Raw genomic sequence first — 11,208 nt, 5'->3', positions numbered from 1 at the left:
GACATGTATGTACAACTTTAACACAGCAAACTCTAGAATACCACTCCCTTCTATGAACAGGAGTAATTCCTGTTTTCACAATGGAAACCCTGAGGAGGCAACTTTATTTCCTACTTAAACTGCACCAAAAGTACTGGGCTATTTATCAAAAGAAAATACAAAAATACATATGATGTTTGTTAATAACAAACTGATGTTTGCATAATTCAGTCAAGCTGAAGAAATTCACTATTAACTTGCCAACAAATCTCATTCAGCTGAACACTGCATTTATAGAGAGAAAGAAATCAATTTTATCAGTCACAATATATTTGGATGAGAGATCAATGTAAATTTTTGAATATGCCATTCCTCACTTTTTCTCCAGAGTAGGGAGATCAGAATTTTCCCATTATTAGCTGTCATAAAAAAAAAAAAAAAAAAAAACAAAAGCATTCTTGAGATGCACTTTTTGTGAGAATAGTGATAAAATGCCAAATAGCAGATAGTTGGAAATGCAAATATTTGCTTAATTTTTCTTTCTTTTTATAGAACTTCTGCAGGTAGCTCTTTTATTGTCCTTTTAAATAAATGAAATGCACAACCATATTTTTCTCATATTTCTAGTGTGTTTTGTTTTTCAGCATGTAGAAAACTCTTATTTGTGATTTTAAAAAAAGCCATCTTTAGCCATCTTTATATTTTCTGATATGATTGGCTCTTTTCGGTTACCGCCAGATCAATCTATAAATACACAGAATACCCTAAGTATTTTTTATGTTTAGGAGAGCGTCATGAGTAATTTGGAAATAACATCTTTAAGTTTTATGTTTTCTTGTTAATGTTAATGGGTTTGGTAATTGTCATTAATGGTTTTTGTCCATACTCTAACATGGAAGTCTATTGTTATATTAATAAATAAGTAGCATACAATTGAACATACAAAAAAACTATGAATAACCATCTGACACCTGGTGCTCAGAAAGCTGTGATATGAGGATCATGGGTGCAATGCAGATCTGGGTAACTTAAAGTAAAAGGAGATCTGCTTTTGTTGTTGCTTAAAGAGGCTCACTAGAACACAAGCCTAACAAGTCCCTAGAATCAAGGCCACTGTCATGCAAATAAGAAAGCTAATGTAAGCTAAGTCAGGAAGAAATCTTTGGAAAACACCAAGAGAGGTATACATCTACCCCCTTACTCCTTTTCAGACTCTGGGGAAACATCTTTCCACTGCAACTTCTTTTCTTCCTATGTTCTTTCAATCAGCAAATGAAACTCATACATTGAGACTGAAAAGTACCATCCATTGACAAGATATCTCACTTGTAAACATAAGAATGAGTACAGTTTGTAACTTTACAGACACAGTTAAACATGGTCTTTATGATGCTGATTACAGTACCCATATGAAATCAATGAATCAAAAAATAAATAGATCAAGATTTTTTCCTCTCTCTCTCTCTCTATATATATATGTGTGTGTGTGTGTGTGTGTGTGTGTGTGTGTGTGATACATACATACATATATATATATAATATATATATATTATATATATATATTCTTATTTTACATATCTATCCATCCAGGTTCTCTCCATCCCATGTCCCCCAACACCCCCTCCTGTCTCATCCCCCAACCCCCCCCCCCCCGACTCCATAGGGAGGGTGATGCCTTCCAGGAGGGAGGAGGGATCATCAAAATCTGTCAAGTCATTTGGAGTAGGGTCTAGGCCCTCCCTCCTGCCTCTAGGCTAAGGGAATATCCCTCCATGGGGAATGTGCTCCTAAAGACCTTTCAAGCACCAGGGATACAGCCTGGTTCCACTGTCAGAGGTCCCTTAGACTACCCAGGCCTTCTAATTGAGACCCATGTTCAAGGAGTCTGAGGTGCTCCAATGTTGTTTTCCTAGATGTGAGTCTGTGGGTCCATTAGCTCCCTGTTGTTCAGATCTGCTGTCTCCATGGGTTTCTGTAACCTGATCTTGACACCATTTCTTATCACTCCTCCCTCACTGCAACAAGATTCCAGGAGTTTGGCTCAGTGGGTGTCTGCTTCTGTTTCTATCAGCTATGATGGCATATAGGTTAGTTACCAATCTCATTATTAGGGAAAGGCATTTAAGGAAGCCTTTCCACTGTTTTGCTCAGATTGTTATTTGGGGTCATCCTTGAAGGTCTCTGGACATTTCTCTAGAGTCAGTTTTCTCTTCAAACCTATAGTGACACCCTCTATTATTGTATCTCATTTTATGCTATTGTCTATTTGTCCCCGACTCAATGTTCCTAGTCCCACATGTTCTTCTCTCAGCCCCTTCTATTTTTTTCATAACTCCCTCTCCACTCACTGCCCATCCCTACTCCTAATATGCTCTGGAGATCTTGTTCCTTTCCCCTTCTGTGAGGGACCTTGAATGAATCTCTTAGAATCCTCCTTGTATCCTAGTTTCTCTGGAGGTGTGAATTATAGGCTGGTGATCATTTCCTCTATGTCTAAAATCCATATATGAGCAAGCACATACCATGTTTCTCTTTTTGTGACTGTGTTTACCTCATTCAGGAGGGTTTCTTCAGGTTCCATCTATTTCCCTGCAAATCTCAAGATTCTATTTTTTCCCCCCACAGAGTAGTATTTCATTGTGTAAATGTGCCACATTTTCTTTATCCATTCTTCATTTGAGTGGTATCTATGTTGCTTCCAGGTTCTTGCCATTACAAATAATGCTGCTATAAATATAGTTGAACAGATGTCATTATTGCATGGATGTGGATCATTTGGGTATAGGCCTATGAGGGGGATTGCCTGGTCCTGTGGTAGACTGATTCCCATTTTCCAGAGTAACTGCCATAATGATCTCCAAAATGGCTATATAAGTTGGCACTCCCACCGGTAGTGGAGGAGAGTTCCCCTTCCTCCACATCCTCTCCAGCATAAATTGTCATTGGTGTTTCTAATTTTAGCCAATCTGGCAGGAGTAAGATGGTATCTCAGAGGTGTTTATATTTGCATTTCCCTGATAGCTAAGGATGTTGAGCACTTTCTTAAGCTTCTTTCAGCCATTTTGGATTCCTCTACTGTGAATTTTCTCTTCATTTCTGTACTCCACTTTTTAATAGGGTTATTTGGTGTTTTGGTGACTAGTTTCTTGTGTTCTTTGTGTATTTTGGAGATCAGCCCTCTATCAGATGTGGAGTTGATGAAGATCTTTTCTCTGTGGGCTGCCGTTTTGTCTTGCAGAGTCTGCCCTTTCCCTTACAGAAACTTCTCAGTTTCAGGAAGTCCCATTTATTAATTTTTGATCTCAGTGTCTGTGCTACTGGTGTTATGTTCAGGAAGAGGTCTCCTGTACCATTTTGTTCAAGGGTACCTCCCACTTTCTCTTCTAAGAGGTTCAGTGTGGCTGGATTTTTGTTGAGGTCTTTGATCCATTTGGACTTGAGTTTTATGCATGGCAATAGACATGGGCCTGTCTGCAGTCTTCAACACACCATCATACAGTTGTGTCAGCACCATTTGTTGAAGATGCTTTCCTCCTACCATTGTATACTTTTGGCTGTTTTGTCAAAAACCAGGTATTCATAGGTGTGTGGGTTAATATCAGGATTTTTTATTTGATTCGATTGGTCTACCTGTCTATATTTGTGCCAATACCAAGCTGTTTTTAGGACTATAGCTTCATAGTAGAGCTTGAAGTCAGGGATCTTGATGCCTCCTGAAGTTCTTATATTCTACAGGAATGTTTTGGCTATATTGGGTCTTTTGCTTTTCCATATAAAATTGAGTATTATCCTTTCAAGGTCAGTAAAAAAAATTGTGCTGGGATTTTAATGGGGATTACATTGAATCTGTAGATTGCTTTTCGCAAGATTGCCATTTTTACTATGTTGATCCTACCTATCCAAGAGTATGGGAGATCATTCCATTTTCTGGTATTTTCTTTAATTTCTTTCTTTAAAAATACAAAGTTCTTGCTATATAGGTCTTTCACTTGTTTGGTAAGCATTACCCCAAGAAATTTTATGTTGGTTGTTCTTCTTGTACTTTCATAGACATGTCCTTCTTCAGATTGGGAAAGCTTTCTTCAGTGATTTTGTTGAATATGTTTTCTGTACTTTTGATCTGGGCTTCTTCACCTTCTTCTATGCCTATTATTCTTAGATTGCTCCTTTTCCCAGTGTCCCACATTTCCTGGATATTTTGTGTTAAGGATTTGTTGGATTTAAGTTTTTCTTTGTCGATGCTATTTCCTCTATCTTTATCACCTTTGATCTAGTCTATTCTGTTGGTTATGCTTGCATCTGTATTTCTTGACCATTTACCCAGTTTTTCTATTGCCAGCATTCCCTCAGCTTGTGTCTTCTTTATTTTCTCTAGTTTAGTTTTCAAGTCTTGAAATGTTTGAATTGTTTTCTTCATCTATTTGACTGTTTTCTCTTGGCTTTCTTTACTTCCTTTAAGAGATTTTTTTCATTTCTTGCATTTTTTGGTTTGGTCTTTTCCTCTATTTCTTCCAATATTTTGTTTGTTTTATCTTCCATTTCTTTAAGGGATTTTCTCATATCATCTTTGAGGGCCTCTATCATTTTTATGAAGTTATGTTTTAAGTCTTTCTCTTTTGCGGTGTAAATGGAGTCTCTCTTTCTCTACCCTGCCCTCCCGGTGGGTGTAGGTGGGTCTGGAGTTTGATGTCTATAATTCCGGTTGATCTGAGCTCTATTGGATGTCTGTCTGGCAGAGTGCAGGCAATGGGCCCAAAGATGAGTTGAGTGCAGCCTCAAGGTGTTCCCGTGTGGATTGGTAGGTCTAGTATGCTCAGAGCAGACCCAGAAAGTTCCACGAAAGTGTGTGTGGGGGTGTTGGACCAGCACTGTGGCCCAATACTCATCTGGAAATGTGGGTGCAGCAGGAGAAAGGTTAAGGGGAAGGCACACTCTGGGTGGTATATGGACCAGAGTACCAGGACTTTACTATCCAGGACAAGGTTTTAGGTAGGAGCAAAATGTTGAGATAATCCAGGGAGTTGCCAGGGAATGATTTGGGGGGATTTGGCCTGAACTAATCCCAGACTCACCTCCAACAGTGGGCAGGCAAAGGGACCCAAACATCAGATGAGAGCAGGATCAAGGTACTCCCCTGTGGATAGGCCTATTTTATTTTATTTTATTTTTCTTAAAACAAGGTCTCTTGTTCTCAAGGTAGTCTGATATTACAGGCATATGCCACCATGCCCAACTTCAGGATGAATCCTAAGAAAATAATTTTATGATAGAGAAATTTAGTTGTAATCAATTAAAATACCATTTCTTTTCTAAGATCGGCAATTAATAAATGGAACCTCCTCAAACTGACAAGCTTCTGTAAGGCAAAGGACACAGTTGACAAGACAAAATGGCAGCCCACAGACTGGGAAAAGACATTCACCAATTCTACTTCTGACAGAAGGCTGATCTTCAAAATATACAAGGAACTCAAGAAACTAGTCAACAAAACACCAAATATCCCTATTAAAAAATGGGGTATAGAAATGAAGAGAGAATTCTCACTAGAGGAAATCAAAAAGGTTGAAAGACTCTTAAGAAAGTGTCCAACATCCTTAGCTATCAGGGAAATGCAAATATAAACACCTCTGAGATACCATCGTACACCTGCCAGATTGGCTAAAATTAGAAACACTAATGACAACTTATGCTGAAGAGGATGTGGAGGAAGGGGAACTCTCCTCCACTGCCAGTGGGAGTACAAACTTGTATAGCCATTTTGGAGATCATTATGGCAGTTACTCTGGAAAATGGGAATCAGTCTACCACAGGACCAGGCAATCCCCCCTTTAGGCATATACCCAAATGATCCACATCCATGCAACAAAGACATCTGTTCAACTATGTTCATAGCAGCATTATTTGTAATAGCAAGAACCTGGAAGCAACCTAGATACCCCTCAACTGAAGAATGGATAAAGAAAATGTGGCACATTTACACAATGGAATACTACTCTGTGGGGGGGGAAAATGGAATCTTGAAATTCGCAGGGAAATAGATGGAATTTGAAGAAACCCTCCTGAATGAGGTAAACACAGTCACAAAAAGAGGAATATAGTATGTACTCACTCATATATGGTTTTAGACATAGAGGAAATGATCATCAGCCTATAATTCACACCTCCAGAGAAACTAGGATACAAGGAGGATTCTAAAAGATTCATTCAAGGTCCCTCACAGAAGGGGAAAGGAACAAAATCTCATGAGCATATTCAGAGTGGTGGTGGTGGTGGTGTGTGTGTGTGGGGGGGGTGAGTGGAAAGGAATCTAGGGAAAGAGAAGGGCAGGAGAGGAAAGCCCATGGGACTAGGCAGGTTGAATCAGGGGAGGCATAGAAGAGAGAGAGAGGGCGAGAGAGAGAGAGAGAGAGAGAGAGAGAGAGAGAGAGAGAGAGGAGAAAGAGCATAGGAGGATAAAAGAGGGAGCCACTATAGGTTTGAAGAGTAAACTGACTCTAGAGAAATGTCCAGAGACCAATAAGACTGACCCCAGCTAACAATTTGAGGAACAGTGGAAAGGCTGCCCTTCCCTGATAATGAGATTGATGACTAACTTATCCACCATCATAGAATCCTCATCTAGTAGCTGATGGAAACAGAAGCAGATACCCACAACTAAACACTGAGCCGAACTGGAATCCAGATGCAGAGAGAGAGAGAGGACAAGACCAGGCTACAGAAACCCAAGAAGATAGCTGACCTGAACAAGGAGGAACTAATAGGCCCCCAGACTGATAACTGGGAATCCAGCATTGGACTGAGTCAGACCCCCTGAACATGGGTTTCAGTTAGAAGGCCTGAGCAGTCCAAGGGACCTCTGACAGTGGAACCAGGATATATCTCTGGTGCACAAAAGGACTTTGGGAGCACATTCCCCATGGAGGGATACTCCTTTAATCAAGAGGCATGAGGGAGAGTCTAGTCCCTACTCCAAATGACTTGACAGATTTAGATAATTACTCCTGGAAGGCATCACCCTACATGTGGAGTGTGGGGGGGGATGGGAGGGGAAGGTGGTTGGAGGGGGTGCATGAGAGGGTAGGAGAGAGGGAGGGAGAGGAAATTGGGATTGAGATGTAACATAAGAAAAATAAATAAAAAAATAAAAATAAAATGGCTATATATATATATATATATATGTACACATACATACACACACACACACACACATATATATATATATGTATATATGTATATAATTTTTTCCTCTTGGTCATGTATATGTGAGACACCTATATATGCTACTTAAGGCATGTGTGGGTATGAAGCCTACATACAATAGTTAAGGCATGTATGCATGAGAAGCCTACATATCAATGTTTAGCTGTTATTATAGATGCCAGACTCCCTCCCACCAAAATGCCTTAACATATACTGTTACTGAAAGCTTTGGAGCCATTAGAGTATCACATGGTTACCTCCTTTGCCACTTAGCGGAAGTATTTTTACAGTAGTAGTGGCTTTGCAACTAACCCTGCCCTGTCTAAGGATGCTATAATGGCTCCCCTTTATAATTATAAAGCAAGACAATGCTGAGTACTGCAGAGCTGATTCTACTATACTTTGCTGTCAGAACTACAATCAATTATATTAGGCACATTTGTTATTGATGTGATAAAATACCCAACAAGAGAAACTTGTGGAGTGAAGGGTCAATTTTAGCTAACACTAGGACAGCACACTCCAGTGTATCTGGGAAGGCAGGGAGTAAGAATGGCCTGAGGCAGATAAAGGAGGTTTTGATACTTGGCTTGCTTTCTCCTTTAGAAAGACATATTTATTATTATAATTATTTTTGAGATCACACTATGAGCTTTCCACCTCAGTTATCCCAATGTAGAAATTCCTAAAGTGAACTTTCAGAGGTTTGTGCCCTAGGTGATCCTTGATGCTCTCAAGTTGGCAATATTAACCTTCACTCTAACTGATGTCATAGCAGCCCCCTAATAGTAAAATACAAATCAGGTTTCATGAGGAAGCATGCGACTCTTTCAAGGGCTCCTCATCCTCATTTACACAGACATAACCTGAGGAATGTGTGTGATAACTGACTTTTTCTAAGTGTGAGAAAATAGAAGGGATTCACAGTTGGGTGAGCCTTAGCTTGTTGATGTGCACCAAGAAGCAGAGATGTTGACTGATTTCTACAGCTCTGAGGAGTAGAAAGTGATCTCCTGATTTTTCTTGTTAGTCAACAAAAGAAAGACAAAACACAGTGAGCAAGATGGTGAAGCCAGACCTGTTTGGATTTGAATGGCAGAAGAGATAGGAAGGTGCAGGCCGGCTGCAGTCAGAGTGGCCTGTCGTGTAAGAAGAATGTACTCACACTCAGGGAAGAGGACAAAATTCCTTTTAGCATTTTCACCACAGTTCCTGGAATGGATAGGAACAAAATGAATGATCAGAGAAAGGGACCCTTTTCTTTGGCCCTATCTCCCAGCTGTTGCCTTCAGAACTGAGTGTGACAATGTAATGTATAAACTGTAGAAGACATGTTCAAGCCACTGAAATAATTTTGATGGAAATATTTTGTACATTATAAAATATTTATCCTATTACCAGGTTTTATGTGCTGGCTTTATAGGGTAAAATAAGTGACTTTCCAATAAGGAACCCAGTATTTTATGCATATTCAGACACCCCACATGGCAAATGATGTGGAAATTAAGAAATGATTTTCAATCCAAGAATAATCAAAATCCCTGCCAGCAAAATACAGTCCAAAGAGGAAGGCAAAGATGTTATTTGTAAAGGTATTTGACTAGGTTTCTTAAAGATTGAGTGACAGAAAGTCCTCCAAGATGTGAAATGTGTGATACATAAGAAGATGTAGTCAAGTACCCAGAAAAAATCAGGGAGACTCCACAGCATCTTCTGTAACATCAAGGTCGAGAAGATATTTCTGAAACTTGTGTTCTCTTTGCTTTTATCCAACCCCCATATGACTTTAAAGATAACTGTATATTAGATATATTATATTAGATATTTATTTTTTGATGTGAGAATATCCAAACAAAAATCAACTTAAAGAAAGGATTATTACTTTTGGCTTAGAGCTCCAGAGGATAGAGTGCCGTGTGCTGGGAAGGCATATTGAAAAGTCAGGGAAGGCATGATGGCAGGAAGTTGCCTAATCACATCTTCATCCACACACAGGAATCAGAGAGACAGGATAGGGACAGAGTGGCAGAGGTATTATCAGTGGACCTCAATAGAGCTAGCTCTCCATTTAAAGATGACAGTGTGTTTCCTAGTTGGATGTTATTCCATCTGTAGGATTTCCAATAGAATGTCCTAGTGATTTACTTACTCCAGCAAAATGCCACCTCCTAAAGGCCCCACAACTACCCCAAACAGCATCACCAAATAGGTACCAAGTGTTCAAATACATGAGTTGTAGTAATTTGGATATAATTGGCCCTCATAACCTCAGGGAATGGCACTTATAGGAGGTGTAGCTTTGTTGAAGGGTATGGACTTGTTGGAGGAAGTGTGTCAATGTGGGGGGTAGACTTTAAGGTTTCCTATACTCAAGATATTTCCCAGTGCCTCAGTCAACTTCCTCTTGCCTGAATCATATAGGACTCTGAACTGTGTTTGTCTGCATTCCACCATGTTCTCCACCAAGATGATAATGGACTGAACCTCTGAAACTATAAGGAAGCCACCAATTAAATGTTTTTCTTTGTAAGAATTGCTGTGGTCATGGTGTCTCTTCACAGCAATAAAAATCCTAAGACAGGAGTCTTTGGAACATTGAATATGCAAAACACAATAGATATGTAAAATATTATCAATTTGCACCAAAGAAATGAGCAGTTCTAAGTAGATCTCTGAACTTCTTTATTTGTGTAGCAAGTTCAGCACATTGCTCAAGTAAAACTGCCTGCTTAATTATATGAAAATAAAATAATGGTGTAATGGATAAAACCAAGAATGCAGAAAGGGAAATCAAGAAATACATGGTGTCATTAATGCACCTGAGTATAGCTGCCTCCCTACCTAAAGATGTTCCCCCAGCTGAATTTTGCATATATGTGTGATTCTCTTGTCCCCTGATCTTGGCTCCACCATTCTCTCACCAATCCATGACAGGGTGAGACATGGCAGCTTTCTGCTTTCCAAGAGCCAGATATCTTGCCTTGTTATTTTCATATATAAAGATACAGGGAGCTTTGTGGGGTGTGCTTATGCTGTTTCTCACTAACTAAAAGCTAGTAACAGAATGCACCACAAACTTAGGTGGGGGTGTGGTTCATGTTCAAGGATGCTGTCACTTGCAGCATGAAACATCAGAAGCCAAAAATGAAAATTGTAGGTCTAGTCTCTAACATGCATCCCAAGAAGTACCACTACCTAGTATGTGTTTGTATAGTTGCCTCACAGTATTGTTGATCTATTACCAATAACAGGCCAGGGAGATGAGGGACAAAACAAAATAATACTTGAAAGTTCACCTTTGAGAAATACGACTTTTAGCACTGGAAATTTAGAAATCCAAACAACCTTAAGTAGTGATAGTAACTAGATATTTTTGATAGAACTGGGGTTTGAACCATAGACTTATTCTAACTATATCCATTTTCATATTGTATATTCAAAAGTGATTTAATCTATAAGCAATCTATTATTTACTTGTATCATCTATAATCTGCAATCTATTAAAGTACAATCAATCTATAATTTATATTTGTCATTTCTTCTATATCATCTACATATGTACAAATATATGTGTTGAATGTACACACACACACATACACACACACGTGTGTGTGTGTCTATTGCATGTACATATATATTTGTGGCTACATATAAACTTATTGATCAATTCTAAAGCTTTTATATGTGTACTTCAATTTATCAAGAGCTACAACACCTGCTTTTTAGTTGTGTTCACTCCTGTATCTCTATAAAATATTCTGTATTTTACAGAATACAATCAACAATCTTTACTTCGTACCAGTGTGAATGGCATCTTGTTTATGGTAATAAAATTTGTTTTCATTAGTTATAGACCCCTCTAGGATTTCCAAAGAAGTGTACTCCATTGCATGACCATATTTTATGATTTCTTACCACATTTCAGTTGAAGTATTCATGTAGAAATCTGTGTCCTTTAGGCCACCAGTGCTTCACCCTAGTAAATTCTTAGTTGAGTAAAGTACATATTTTCCTCTCAGACATCCCTTT

The sequence above is a fragment of the Phodopus roborovskii genome, unplaced genomic scaffold (assembly GCF_943737965.1).
Source record: "Phodopus roborovskii unplaced genomic scaffold, PHOROB, whole genome shotgun sequence".
Lineage (NCBI taxonomy): Eukaryota > Metazoa > Chordata > Mammalia > Rodentia > Cricetidae > Phodopus > Phodopus roborovskii.
This window is presented reverse-complemented; position numbering follows the sequence as displayed.